Source organism: Sciurus carolinensis, chromosome 2 (assembly GCF_902686445.1).
Source record: "Sciurus carolinensis chromosome 2, mSciCar1.2, whole genome shotgun sequence".
Classification (NCBI taxonomy): domain Eukaryota; kingdom Metazoa; phylum Chordata; class Mammalia; order Rodentia; family Sciuridae; genus Sciurus; species Sciurus carolinensis.
This window is the reverse complement of record NC_062214.1, coordinates 101150281-101166266: the sequence shown is the minus strand read 5'-3', so window position 1 is coordinate 101166266 and position 15986 is coordinate 101150281. Positions and strand designations below refer to the sequence as shown.

General features: G+C 37.8%; 1 non-coding gene and 1 pseudogene across 1 annotated transcript; both read right to left on the bottom strand.

Moving 5' to 3' along the window:
- Positions 1 to 4015: 4015 nt before the first annotated feature.
- Positions 4016 to 14634, bottom strand: LOC124976376 (protein regulator of cytokinesis 1-like; annotated as a pseudogene).
- Positions 14635 to 15296: 662 nt separating this feature from the next.
- On the bottom strand, positions 15297 to 15399 carry LOC124978366 (U6 spliceosomal RNA). Its single transcript, XR_007107401.1, has one exon. It is a non-coding gene; the product is annotated as a U6 spliceosomal RNA (small nuclear RNA).
- Positions 15400 to 15986: the final 587 nt, after the last annotated feature.

Sequence of the window (15986 nt, the reverse complement as noted above, 5' to 3'; positions counted from 1 at the left end):
ATGACAAATACTTTCCTGAGCCCTAAAAGACAGAGACCAGAAAAGTACTTACCCTCCAAAAGCTTACCCTCAAAAAGGAGACAGCCATGTGAATAAAGTATTGCAATTTAGTTTGATAATAGCAAAAAATTAATGCATACAGAAGATAGGTGTTACAAAGAGGAGAGGAGGTCTAGCAGAGACCTCCTATGTTTAGGAGGATGAAGGTTAGATAGGCAAAGTGGAGCGGGATGGATTTGGGGAAGTTGTTCCTAACAAATGAAACAACATGCCACTGACTCATGATAGACCCCATCAGGATGCCATATTGCAAGGTCATTTTCAAGGAGGTTAAGTGTAAATGATGGATGAAGCATTGGAGAGACATTTTGTTTTGGTTATTGGGCCCAGTCTTCATCCCTCTCCATATCCATCTCTTTGCCAAGTAACTTGCAAATCCTCTTATGAAGAGGTCACAATATATTTCCCAGATCATGGTTCAGTCACTTGACTCACTTTAATAAATAGAATAAGACTGAAGTGACACTGTACTAGTTTTGAGCTAGCCCTTAGGATGTCTTTCCTGTTTTTCCTCTTGTATCTCTGCTATTACCATGAAAATCAGATGTGTGAGCCAATCTGCTGATGGTGGTCCCATGAGGGTGAGACCAGAGCTAACTTATGGAACAGGCTAGCTTAGATTAGCAGAACAACCACAGCTGACCAATAAATCCATAAGAATAAATTATTGTTTTAAGACACTAAGATTTGGAAAGGTTGGTATACAGCATTATTGCAACAAGAGCAAACTAATACAAAAGTGGTTATGGGATGGAGTAGAGAAGACAGACTGGGAGAAATTTAGGAGGTAAAATTGATAGAACTTGGGAAGTGATTGATTGTAGGCAAAGAGAGGGAAACCTTCTCATGCCCCCCTCCCTACCTGGAATAGTTGGTAGACTATTGTGTACTTTAACAAATGTAAGAGAAATATCAAATTTTCTAGGAAGGAGTGGTGAGTGATGGGAACAGAAGTAGTTCATTTTACACACATTGTGTATTAAAAACCTGTCAGTATCTAAACTGACATTTGAAGATAGAAAAAGTTTCTCCTCTAGGGCTTATGGATGAGGTCTCATCTAGATATGTATACTATTCAGAATGCATCAGCATACATACGGTGACTACTCCACTGGAGTAGATGCAGATAATGATATTGTGGGATATTAAGAAGCAATATGTTGACTGTCATGAAGAAGTCAAATAAGGTAAGGACTGAGCAATGTCTTTTTCATTTAGCAATCATGTCACCTATAAAAGAAGGAACATTTTTGAGACATTTTTTAACAGACGGAGAGAGGTAGCCTAGGTTTAATTAAACTCACTACATATTCGGAAAATAACCCATAGTTGGGAAATTCAGAATGCCATTGCCTTGACTCATATCACTATTTCACACCAGGTCAGTGTGGCACAAAGTTCTGAGAATAGTCAGTAGATTTATCCTGAGCACATATTTTGGGGATTCAACATCATTTGTACTAGATCCCAGGAAGACTATTATCCATGATCTCATGACACATACCAGCAAAATCTAACAGGCAGAGATTTTTCAGAAATTGTTTTTCTGAGAGTAATGTACTTCAGAGATGTTTTCTAATATATAGGAATGTTGCATATGAAAAACTAAAAAAAAAAAAATTCCCCAGCTCTTACTCATGAATGTCTGTATATTGAATTTTTCTGCAGTGTGTGATATAAATTTCTTCTTAGTGGATTATGTCTCATTTCTGTCTCTTCATCAGAATACACCATGATGATTCCAGGAAACATGACTAAGTATTGATGTCTTATCTAGTAAATGAAATCCACAAAGCAAAGATATTTTGTGAAGATGTGGCCACATAAATATGAAAAAAATCATTGTGCTGCTTGGATTGTTTTATAGTGATACTTGGCAGTCCCTAATTATTGCCTTTAATAGCAAGAAGCAATTGGCCTTGAGAGATACCTCAGAGTACCTGCCTGACCTTGTTGCCATGTAACCTTAACTCTCTTGGCCACAAGTGCTTGAGCCAAGGATTGATGTCTGACCTGAAGGCATCCCTTTATAAGGTGACAAGTGGTCTACAAAGTGGCCCAGTGCTAAAGAACTGAGTCCAGCAGCAGAGTATTATTCTGGTTAGTGATTGACTAGGAATATTCTTAATGATGGTGATAGTGAGAGGGTTGTGATCTGCTTCAGATATAGAGTTAGTATCAGCTGCAGGAGTCAGAGATCTCCCAAATGGTAGGCAAGGGAGCCACAGACACCCCATTCTCAAATAACACTAAATGCTCTTTAGCCAAGAGCTGCACAGTTAGGCTCCCAGAGGTGCAGTCCCACATGATGGGAATGATGATCTATTTTTTTGTGAAGCTTGACTATACAACTATCAAGAATTTTTTTTCTTCCTTTCAACTACCCATGAGTCTTTCCCATCAGTCCCCATAACAAAGGTACCTAACCGTCTCTGATACTTGAAAGTATCTAACAGAATTTTCAAATCATGAGTGAAAATTTTAAAATATATTATTAGATTCTCTACATATGCCAGTTAATTGCTCAATCAACAACATGTGCTGATTACCTACTCTGTAGCAGACATGTATTATTTAGGAATTTAGTAGGGAACAAGATTGATTGATATGACTCCCACCTCCCTACTCTGTAGGGAGACTACTCTGTAATTCTTAGACTACTTGTATCTTAGTATGTACTGTATAGACAGACTTAAACTTCATCTATCTCCAAAGCTTGTGATCTACATTTGTTTGCTTTTGTTTTAAATATACATTGTCTTCCAAATACATTACATTGATAAGGATGTAAAACCCATGTGTTGTCATCTTAATCCAAAGATACCTATATTTATATTAGAATAAATCTTAGCTCAAAACTTTCTAAAATTTAGCACAGCTGAAACAAAGCAAACAACAGAAAGTAGAGTTAGTAAAATTATAAGCTATTAACTGGACCAAAGCCCCTAAGTGGAGAAGTAACAAGATGAAATTTTTAAGAATCCAAAAGAAGAGAATAACAAGATGGCATTTATAGGATAGCACTGCTTTTTTTTTCTTTTTGAAAGGTAACTATGCACATTTTAATTTATTTTTAAGAATATAATTATTTTAAAAACAGGACATGTGTTTGTATGATTAACAGCATGGCTTACACCTACAGACCAAGTCCATACTGGTAAGCTTTTGAGAACCACTTAATGTGTGACAGTAGTACTGGTGAAAGCAGACAGTAAAAATAAATAATAGTGCTGTGGGAAGTGCAGAAGTGATGTTTAGGGGAGGTAAAGAAGGAGCCTCAACCATGGAAGCTATAGCAGGAAGAAGTCCCCAGGAGTGACATGTGCAAAGCTGCTCATCTCCACAACAGAAATGGCCCAGCCGCACCAGATGGTCTCTCAACTGGGCTGGCAGTTGCAAGTGAAGAATTCCAGCACAGTGGGGGATAGGAGGACTGGAACCAGAGAGAACTCTGAAGAAACAGAGTTCAGACAAGCATGTGTGTCACTCACACACACCCACAAAGGGATTGCACTGTTTAACATTGCACCATTTAACAAAGGAGCTCCCAGACTCCCTGTCACTCTTTGGCACTACATCAGGCCACCTCAAATGCTAATACACCAAAATTCTCATTGGGAGGAAGGCTATCCTGCGTGGTGGGGTCAGGCCTTTTGGTGAGAGCAAAGCTATCATAGCTATATCATTAACTGAATACCCCTAGACAAAAAACTATGTTAATTGCTAATTACAAGTATACAAGCTAAAATTACTTCATTTCCCATCCCCCAAGGCTGGGTCAAGTCAATCATTTTCTATACAATGGTGATTGTGCTTCAACAGGTAGAATGATGGGGTAGAGAAAGAAATTGGGTCCCAGAGGTTAATATTTGTATTTATTGCCATAAACTAAGTTTTAAGGTATTTCTCGAGTCAAAAATAGAACAACTCTTTATGGACCCACTAAATCCATGAGACTTTGATCTGTCCCACTTGTTCATATCTTTAAGTTAGGTCCCTGGTAAGAGACCCTGTCCAGGGTTTTAAGTACATCTAAATTGAAGAAAAACTAGAGCCACCCCTGTATGCTTAGGTCCAGTCTACAGGAAGCCACAGTGGCTGGCTGGTTGGGGCTTCTCAGGTATGGATGTTGGTTGAACTGGGGATTCAAGAAGTAGCTTCAGATTTGGAAGACTGAAAGTTCTTGCCATTTATCTCTAGGATCTCTTTGTTGACTCCTTGCTTGCTGGCACAGGGTATTTTCTTTCCAGAACAAGTGGAACTGACCACTGGCTTGCTGCCAGAAGGAAGAAACTGAGACATAGGGGAGTGGTAGATTGTCCCCCCAAAGGCAGGCCTAATGCTACTATTGGCTGCAGCAGTGAACATGGTAGTAGTGTTCAGCTTCCGCACTTTGCCTGGTGTGTTGGGAGCCAGTATTCACTGCTTGCTGGGCGGCCGGGGGAGCACTGCCGAAGAGCATCCCTGTCTCTGTCTGCTTCTTGTTCTTTACTTGTCTTTCCTGCTTGGCTTTCTCTTTTTCCAATCGATGCATCTCCCTTTGTTCTGTCACATACTCCATGAATTTCTGCCCATTCACCACAAATGTTTTTGATTGCTCCTGTTCCCACATTTCAATCTGTGCTTTCAACGCTTCTTCCAGCTTAGAGAGTTTTTTCTGGAGCTTGGCTCGTTGCTTTTCTTCTTTTAGAAGGTTTCCCCCTGGTTTGTAAATCGACTTGGATCTGAAGCCTTTCAAACTCTAAGAAAAGCCCCCAGCTCTCTTCCCACTTCTGGATACCTTCAAAGAGTTCTTTATGAACTTCATAGTAGTTTCTTAATCAAACAATCTCAGCATCATGTGGTTGGAGCAGATTTTCTGTGTAGTCCTCAGCATAGTAAGGGGCAAAAGCTCATCTCTGCTCCTGGCTGTAAAAACACTGGTCCCAGTACTGAGCCAGCTCCACTCGAATTGCCTCAACCACTCTTTTCATGTTTTGCATTTTCAGTTCTTCCAACCGATTCACTTCTAATTGCAGTGCTTTCCTGACCTTGGCGTTTGACCCAGTCATAACCATGGCCACAGCTTCTCTCTTTTTCAGGTATTTGCAACCTGCTCCATAGTTCCCAAATTTGAGCACACAGCCCCTCACACACTACTTCATTTTGTGATTTTCACATTTCCAGCTGCCACAGCAACTTCTGTAATGTTGTGATGTTCTCCAAAGACAAACAAAAGGCGTCTTCATCTTCACACACCATATCTCTTTCAAAGCTTGTGTCTGGTGTGTAATCTAATCCTTCCATACACAGTATAGAACTCACACCTAGATGCCTTTGTTTCCCTCAGTGTTGCCACACGTTGTCTGAACTGGTTCAGCTCTTCTAAGCTGGGAACAGAGGTGCTGTCAATGTCATAGTGGGGCTTGCAAAGGATTTCACACAATTCTTGATCTTGTTCTTGAAGTACCTTCAGTTCCTGTTTTCCTCTCCTTTTTCTGTTTTCACATCAATTCTACCTGAGTGTGTGAATCTTTTTCTAGTTGCAAGATACTTGTTTCTCCTTCTCCTGAAATGACTCAATGTGTGACTCACTGCACAGGGTGTTCAGCTCTTTTTGGCAGATGGATATGCTTTTGATAAGCCTTTCCTTCAGACTTTCTTCTTCAGCAATCATAATATCCAGGAGATCCTTGATATGGTTCTTCACAACCTCAGTTCTTTGTAACCTCTGGTCCTCTGGAATCCCAATCAATTTCCATATTTCCCAAAGTGATTCAGGTTTTTCTGGAGATATATTATGGACTCCTCTGCCAGTACCTCACTTCTTCCTGAGGCAGATGCTCCAAGCAGCCCCAGGGAATCAAGACCCCTGACCTCTTCCACATGAGTCCGAGCATAGCAACCAGCCACATACACTGGAGATCTTGCTTGGGGTAGCTGCCCAAGGATAGCACTTTGCAACAGTGGTGATGTGCTTCCTTATAAATGAAAGTGGGTCTTGAAAGTAACAAGACTGAACATTCTTCCTCATCCTAAGTAAAAGATAAGCTGAAAATTAATGGCATGGATTTCCCAAGATAGCAGGCTGAAAATAAAGAGATAGGTGATTCATTAAACTAGATTAAAGAAAAATGGACTAGATGGAATCTGATGCTTAGTGAAATTGAAATGTCAAGGAATTGACATTGATGCATTCTGTGATGATTCTGTTGGTAACTAAATGATCAAGCAAAAAATTTTAATGCTATATTTCTTAGACCAACTGAAATTAAGAATGTCTTTCCCAGTGGACTTAAGGTGGCCCAGGGGAAGTAGAGAGTTGGGGGGAACACTGTTAAGCTCTTCAGGGTTTCTCAGACTCTTTAGGTATTATTTTACTTGAGCACGGAGGGAATGAAAATGCTCTTAGTTATATCCTACCATTCAAATTTGTAAGGCTTTCTTTCAAGAGACCCAAATTCCTAAACACTACCACTTTTTATTGCTGTATGAGACTTAATCTGGTTGCTGTAATACTATTGTGGAAATTCTCTCTTCTTGTCTCAGTTAAACAGATTGCAATTTAAATGTCTGCATCTCTCAGGAGAACATAAACAACATTAGAAATTAGAGATGATATAAATACAGCTATACTTTAATGACCAGAGTCAGGGTGTTTTGTTTGTTTCTTTGCTTGTTTGTTTGCACTGAAGATCCAACCCAGGGCTGCTCTACCTCTGAGCTACGTCCCCTGCCCTTTTTATTTCATTTTTGAGACAGGGTCTCACTAAGTTGCTGAGACTGGTTTCAAACTTGCCATCCTCTTGCCTCAGCCTCCTGCATTGCTGGAATTATAGGTATGCCCTGCTGCACCTGGTCAGAGAATTTCATTTATGTATAATTTTATATATGCAAATTTGAAAATTAAAACAAATGGATTTGTGTGTATGTCTGGGGATGGGTAATGAAGATTGAACCCAGGAGTGCTCTGCCACTGAATCATATCCCCAGCCCTTTTTATTTTTTCTTTTAAGACAGGGTCTCCCTAAATTGCCTAGGATGGCCTCCAACTTGCAATCCTCCTGCTTCAGCTTCCCAAATTGCTGAGATTACAGGCAGATGCCACTGTGCATAGCAAAAATGAATAATTTTATGGAAACCATAAGCCATAAAATGGGATCATAAATCAGTAAAGAACATGAATAGACCAGTCATTATGTAAGAAATCAAAGTTAGTCAAAGATCTTCTTAAAACTATACCACACTGTGCCAGGTGTTGTGGCACACACCTGTAATCCCAGTGGTTCGGGAAGCTGAGGCAAGAGGATCTTGAGTTCAAAGCCAGCCTCAGCAATTTAGCAAGGCCCTAAGCAACTCAGGGATACCCTGTCTCTAAATAAAATATAAAAAGGGCTGGGGATGTGGCTCAGGGGTTAAGTGCCCCTGTGTTCAATCCTCAGTACCAAAACAAACAAACAAACAAACAAAATGAAAACAACCCAGACTGAAAAGATTTTAAGATAAACTTCCACCAAATCATCAAAAAAGAGATCATTTGTCCCTTGGCTTCCACCATGGCAAGTGGCAGCCGCAGTGGAGAATTTGAATGCAGTGAGGGAGACCATGGACGTTCTGCTTAAGATTTCAAGAATTTTGAATACTGGCTTACATGTGGAAACACTGTCTATTTGTGTATGACTTTGTGAACAAAGAATGAACCCAGAAGCTTTATCACTCATTATTTAGGAGCTTTGCAAGGCTACTGAAGCACTAAAGGCTGCTGAAAATATGACAAGCTGACTATCTAGAGAGATCCTGATGAGATACACCAAGTTATTCAAGAGGATTTGAAGATTGCATTGTAGTCAAGAATGAACAGTGAAATTACTGCATGCGGCAATGTAGAAAAAATTTCCTTTTAGAAAGAATTATAAAACCGTAGCTTTATAAATCAGTGGAAAGTAGCTTACAAAGAGTACTATCAAATGTGTTTGCATCACATCTTATTCATTTTTTTAAATGACCCTAATGTTTTGGCATTGCTGTTTATATTTATGTATTCCTTATTTATAGATCTGATAGCTTTCATTTTCTAAGCAGTCTATCAGATGTGCACATCTGCTGTGCCTGGTTGAAGTATAGTAGAACCCATCAGTATCGATGAGTCATAGTTATGACTTGTTGACATTTCCATTATAAACTTTGATTTTGAATTGTTTATGCATAATAACTGTTGATTTATGTTGTATTGGGCTGAAAGTTGACAGGATTTTAGCCACCATGTATGAATTCGTAGGTAAATTCCCTGTGTATACCAGAATCTTGTTTTTTAATAAAAGAGCATAGATAAAATTTCTTGTAATCCGCTCTTTAATAAAGTATATTTGGTTTTTTAAACAGTTTCTAGGCAGTTAATGGTGCGAACGAGATCATTTTGTATTGACTGAAAAATAAAACTTCTAGAAATTTAGATTTTAAAAGTAATAACAGTGCTTAACTTAGTATTGTTTGTAGTTTGAGTCATTTACATCTAATAAGAATAGTAGTTTAGAATGTTTTTCTAAGTTTTACATTCTATAAATAAAGGCCTAAAAATAATGTATAAAGTAAAACAGCCAACATGCAAAATTCCTTTTTACTTTTATTACATAAAAGTAATTAGAATTCTTACCGAATAAATATGATATGGATAAATAATAAATCAATAGATAGGTGGTGTGTTTCAATGAATACGTAACATTTTCTGAATAGGATTTCTAGTAACTAAACAAAAATTAATGAAATGTGTATCGGGAATTATAAGTATGTCTTTCTAAAAACAAACAGATAATTCATTTGTTATATAAACTATCCCAGAGTAATGAAAGAAGATGAAAGCTCCCCATTTCATTCTGACCTCTACATAATCCTGATAAAACAGCACGGTAAGTACTCCTCCATCCCTCCAGAAAAATATAAGAAACAAACCCCACATATTAATGTAAAGCAAAAATTCCAATACATTATTAGCCCAGAATCTAGCAGTGGATTAAGTGGATATCACATTAAGAGCAAGAAAGTTTATTCTACAAATACAGGAGTACTTTAACATTATGAAGTATATTAATACAAATCAGCATACTAAGGAAATAGAAAACAAATAATCATCTTATGTTGAAAAATGTACTTGACAAAATTTGATATCCATTACTATTAAAATGTCCTTGAGAGCTCAGAAGAGAAGAAATTTTACTCATAGAGCATTTACCACAACCTCATAGCAAGCCTTATACCTAATAGTGAAACATTCAAAGCAAGAATTCCCTTAAAAGTCAAGAATGAGATAAGAATGTCTACTTCCATCATTACCATTATATTCAAAGTTTTGGTCAATACACTAAAACAAGAAAAGAAATGTAAGGTACACGTAAATAGAAAGGCTGAGACAAACTATTTCAGAGAGTATACATTAATAGAACTGATACAATTTCAGTGTTATGCTTGAATAAATTATCAACATTTTAAAAATCAATGAATGGTTTTTAGTACACTAACACCAATTGTTAGAGAAAACAGATCTATTCACAATAACAAAACCATTTTATTACTCAAAAAATGTTAAAGACTTGTATGGGGAAAAACATAACATAGAAGAAGATTTAAATGATGGAAAGAAAGACTATGATCCGGATAGTAAGTTAATGTTTTATTATCTACATTTTTTTAATGGGGTCTCACTATGTTGGCTGAGCTAGTCCTGAACTCCTGGTTTCAAGGATTCTGCTTCAGCCTCCTGAGTTGCTGGCACTACAGGCACACATCACTATGCCTGGCAAGGAAGTCAATGTTTTAAAGATATGTATACTCAATCTATAAATTCCATGAAATCTCAGTGAAAATCTCTGAAGTACTTTTTAATGAAATTTAACAAGTTGATTTCAAAAGTTTATGAGGGGCCCTAGAATTACACTTAGCACAGTGGAATACTTACTCTAAGTGAGGCATGTGAAAACTAATGCAACTAATGGAATAGACTCTTCAAGTCTTGCTTCTCATGCTTACAAAGAGAAAGCTCAGAGAATGGCAGATATGTGTCTTTATTTAAATTGTTCTTTCACTCCTAGCTCTCTTCTTTTGTTCAATAGATTAGGTAGATCCTCTAAATTAAGTGTATTATATGTATGACTGCTTCACATGTTTTATATATTTCCTTCAAATACACAACATAGAATTTTGCAATTTTGCATGTAGGTCACTTTGTATGACTCTCTTAAATCCCTAACTCAGTACGCTCTTTAATATTATGATTGCTCCATTCTTCTTTGAAATGCAACAATTCATGGAAATTTAAACTGGTGCCTTCATATTAGATCAATTAGAAAATATAAAACACAAACAAAAAAAAACATGATAAACAAAGCACCACTGTTTAAAAAGAGTATTGTTGCCAAAATATTATAAAAATCCATAACATATCTTTTTTTAAATACTGATCTATACTCCAACTGTTTTTATTTTTTATTTTGAGACAGGGTCACCCTAAGTTGCTGAGGCTGGCTTCAAAGAAAATCTCCTGTCTCAGCCTTCCTAGTCACTGAAGTTACAGGTATGAGACACTGTACCTGGCCAAAACATGTTTTAAAGATCAAATTTAGACATATGTTTTGTCTCATTGGCCAACTAACTACCTCATGATAACCAGCTTCCAAGTCCAGATTCTAGCACCAATCATCTTTACTCTGACCCCAGACCATTCAGCTATCTAGAATAAGTTTTTGTTGTTGTCGTTTTAATTGGGTTGTGCTGAGAATCAAACCCAGTGCCTTGTGCCTGCTAGGCAAGCACTCTACCACTGAGCTACACCCCCAACCTTTGAGGGGCTATTTTTCAAACAGGGTTGTCTGAGTAGGCCAGACTGAATTGAAGGAGGTTGAGGGTGCAAAGACTTACAAGTTAAGGGAATTAGTGTGTGACCATCTAGATGAAGATGGTTCCAGGCTGACAGAAGAGTCAGTGCAAAGGGTTAGGGCAGGACTATCCTCTTATATGTTTGAGAAGAGCAATAGCAGCTGGAAGTCAGTGAATGGAGACGAGGGGAAGAGTAGGAAATGAGGTTCAAACCCCAGTACTGCCAAATTAAAAGCAATGACAGGGATGGAGATTTGCATCATGTGGGGCCATAATAACTATTGAAAGGACTTTGACTATTACAGGACATTGAGCAGAGACATGTGATCTTATTTATATTTAAAGAGTACACTTGGCCCGCTCTGTTGAAATTAGGCTCTAGTGGGGCCAAGGTAGACACAAGGAGCCCAATTAGTTGCCTGCTGTACAGGTACAAACTACTATGTCTTGGTCTGCCATCTTCTATCTTACCCAAGCTAGAAACCTCATAGAGGTCCTCTGGTCATTCCCCTCCCTCACTTCCCCATCCACTTTCCCACCTCTTCCCTAATACACACACCCGGATTCTATTTCCAAATACCAGCAACTGCCCTGTACCCCACTACTACAATCTCTATTCGGGCTTTTCTGAACCACTGGAATGGACCACTTGTCTGTTCCTCCTTCTAGCTTATCCCTCCTTCCAGTCTATCAGTAGGGGTATTCTTTCAGTTACTGAGGATGTTAACCTGGGATAAATATATAGAATTCACAGAGTCTGTGGGATAAATGTATAGAATTAATGCTATATTTTTACTTACATAAAACTGAAATTTAGTATTTTCTTTATGTATATAAGCAACACACCACAGCATTAACAATGCTTATGACTGTCACCAATAAAACTTATAGGTATTTTCATATCACATTACAGTTGATATATCTATTTTAAGACATCTCTTATACTCATTACCACTTTGAAATTATAATAATATTAGACTGGCCACTAGATTTTTAAAATGTGCTGATACTGGAGCAAATATCATTATTAAAATTATCCAACATTATTGGATTTCTTTTAATTCCTATGTATTTTAATTTATACATTTAAAAATTTATTCTGAGGAATTCATGGACTTTACCAGACTGCCAAAGGAGTTCAAGATCAGAAACTTGTATTCTATTCATATCAAATCTATTCAAATCTGATCTTGTTACTTCCATACTTTGACGATTCTTTGGTGGCTTACGAAATACAGAATAAAGTCTCAAATTCTTTTGGATTTTTTGTTTGTTTGTTCATTTTGCTTATTTGTTTACAGTATCAGGGAGAGAACCCAGGACCTTATGCATACTAGGTAAGTGCTCTACCCCTGAGTATAATCCCATCCCTTACACAATGTTCTGTTTTATGTCTGTTCTGCATTGTTTTTAAAAATAAGAGACAGGGTCTCTTTGTCACCCAGGCTGGCCTTGAACTCCTGGGCTCAAGGAATCTCCTTGCCTCCACTTCTTGAATAGCCAGGACTAACAGTGCCACACGAAGCACAACGTTTGGCAAGTCCCAAATATGGTTGACAAGGTTCTCCAGATCTTCCCTTCACTAACTTTTTCTGCTTTGCTGCAAGTCATACCTCTTTTCCCCCCACGTTACATTCTGACCGCCTTAGATCCCTGCTGGTACTTGGCGGTTTCATTCCTGTAGGTATTTGTTCCTCATGTTCCCTTCTTCTGCAAAGCCTACCCAACCATGGAAAACTCCTGTTCCTTCTTCAAGATGTACCCTCTTCCAATACCTGTTCCTCTCAGGCCAAATGAGTTTCTCCTTCATCTTTATTCCTATAGCACATAATATGTGGCTTTATGCATCCCACGACAAGTCTTGTGGTGCTGGGGATCGAACCCAGGGCCTCGTGCTTGCAAGGCAAGCACTCTACCGACTGAGCTATCTCCCCAGCCCCCATGACAAGTCTTGATTGACCTACTTGCTTTCTTGTTCAATAGTAACACCTCAAGGGTAGAAACTGTCTTACACACCTTGGAATTCCTAGAGGATGTTAACAAATGCTTCCTTCAATGGCAAACTGAATGGAACTAAATTATTACCATTTTAGATAATCAATCTGAGAATATGACTCACTTTATTAACTCATAAATATACAATGAAATATACCTCACAACTTTTTTCTCAGTCTTCTTATCAATTTTAGGTTAAGAGCATGCAATTCTATTTCCCTATAAGTAAATTGTTTATAAATCACAGACTAAAAGACTAGAAGATATTTGCAATATGTATATCTGACAAAAGGATTCAGAATTGTCCTTTTTAAAAAAAGACTTCTAGAAATCATTAAGAAAACAATAACCAGTTTAAAAAAATGGGCAAGGACTGGGGATGTAGATCAGTGGTACCATGTACACTTTGCATGTGTGAGGCCCTGGGTTTGATCTCCAATACAAAAATAAAAATAAAAAACTGGGCAAAAGACTTGAATAAAAACTTGTAAAAGGAAGCTATCTACATGATCAAAACAAAAAAGAAAAGAAGAAAGTTCAACAGGGTTTTATATGACCCAGCAGGAAAATGCAAATTAAAATCATAAGAAACCATTCTCCTACCCCCTAAAGGCTGTGTGTGTGTGTGTGTGTGTTTGTGTGTGTGTTATCAGGAATCAAACCCAAGGTCTCAGGTGTATTTGGCAAGCATTTTTCCACCAAGCTACATCCCTATCCCTTTTTATTTTTTTATTTTGAGATAGGGTCTCCCTAAGTTGCCAGGCTAGCATTGAATTTGCAATCTTCCTTCCTCAGTGTCCTCAATAGCTGGTATTATAAGTGTGAACTACCCAGTCTGGCTGAAAAGATTAAGATTTTTTTGTGGGGGGCGGGGGGAAACATTCAAAATTTATTTTCCAACAGATAGACAGCATTAGCAGGTTCTACAGGGGTTTCTCCATAGATTACACATTCACTAGGTATTGTGAGCTCAACAGTGAGAGTCACAGGTGTGTTCTCTAACAATATCCATGTCACAGTGTAAACAAGAACGATTACTATGTTCACTTACAATTCCAGACGGAAAGGCACAGATTGGCAAAAATGTTTTTTGGGGGATCCTAAAGTCAGGTACAATAACTAAGAGACAAAACTTTGGGTAACAGTCTTGATCCACATTCAATAAGGGCATTCTAAATAGCAGGAAAGAATCCTCAGCCTCAACTTTGGGTCTTTCTTTCTCCTTCCTCAACCATTAGAGCAATGCTTTATCACTTGCTCTACATTATTACATGCGCAAAAGGGGATTTAAAAACAAGGAATCACAAACACATTGTCAATGTCTGGCTGTTCCCACCAGTACATCAACTCTTAGGGTTAAGGCAGGCCCTGGGAATACTTCAGTGGTCATAAAGTAGGAAAATGGAAACTATGGCTACAAAAATTAAAAAAAAAAAAAGTGAGGTAGATAAATTAAAGTTTTCACACCCAGGACTTCCCTGTTCCAACTGTGTTAGCCTTCATGCAACTCAGGGAAAAATAAAAATCTTCATTATTACTTGGCATAAGTTGCACTGGGGAAATTTAAAAAAAAATGTGAATCTGTGATAGGAAGTATACCCTTCCATGAGTTTCTTCTCAAGATTGAAAATGCAGTTCTTTAATAGAGCAGGCACTGGCAAACTACATCAAGTCACCTGAGAACCCCGGAACAGGTGCCACCTCTTCTGGTGTTGGGGAAGACGAAGGCATCTGGACATGTGGGGAGTGACTGGTAGTCTTGGAGCTTCAAATGAATTGTCTTTAAATAAGCAGCAACACACGTTAGCTCCCTAAGGACTAAAAGAAGTCCAAGTGAGGACATCCTACTAAGGTTCTAAGGTTGAAGGAATTTTTGATTCTACAACCTTAGGTTTGTTTTTCTTTTTTTTTTTAAGTACTTTAAAAACAAAACAAAAAAGATGGGCATACGATTGGCGGGCATGTAAAACAGGTCTCTAAGTAGACCAAGCAGACCTTGACCATCTACCCACATATGTGCATATGGTTACCAGGAAAGCAGGGAGTACATACACCCACCCAATTAGACTAAGGAGTTGTCTTTTCCACAGGATGCAGTAAGTTCTTTTTCATCCTGAAATAGGCAATAATCTTTGAAAACAATCATTCTAGGTTGTACAAAACTTCTATGTATATTTATAATTGTCGCAAGAACAAAGGTACTTTGCAACACCTGTTTCTTTGCAAAATTAAAAAAAAAAAAAAGATTCTAGTCTTTTATGGTAGGCTTGTTCCCCCCAATTTTTCCTGTAATTGGTTTCATTTTTTTGCAAAGTAGCATAGCAACAGTTGTGATGTAAGACAGCCCAAGGTTGCAATACAACTATAAACATCATTTGCATATCAATAAGGAAAAGACTATGAAATGCTTCACAAATTTGCATATCAACCTTACACAGGAACCATGTGAATCTTCTCTGTATTGTTCCAATTTTAGTATATGCACTGCTAAAGTGAGCACAAGAAAGGCTAAAATTTAAAAGATTGATGATATCAACTTTTTTCATGGATATAGAACTCTTACACATTAGTGGTGGGGTCCTCAAAATATTGTCTCTTTGGGAAAACACTTCTTAGTTTCTGCCAGAGCTAAACATGCATTTGGTTTATGATCTAGCAACTCCATTCTTTATACCTAAAAGAAATGAGTGCATATGTCCTCTTATTTATATAATACATGGTTTTAATGTTTGTTTTCATAGTATCCCAAAGCTGAAACAACCCAAATGCTCATCAATAGAAATATAAATAAACTGTGGTACACTTATGCAATGGAACACTATACCGCAATTTAAAAAGAAATAATCAAGCCAGGCACACACCTGTAATTTCAACTACTCAGGAGGCTGAGGCAGAAGGATCACAAGTTCAAGGCCAGCCTCAGCAATTGGTGAGACCCTGTCTCAAAAAATAAGGAGAGTGGAGAGTTGGGGACTGGGGATATAGCTTGGAGATAGAACATTTGCCTAGTATTTGTGAGACCTTGAATTCACTCACTAGTAAAAGAAAGAAAGAAAGAAGGAAAGAAAGAGAGAAGAAAGGAA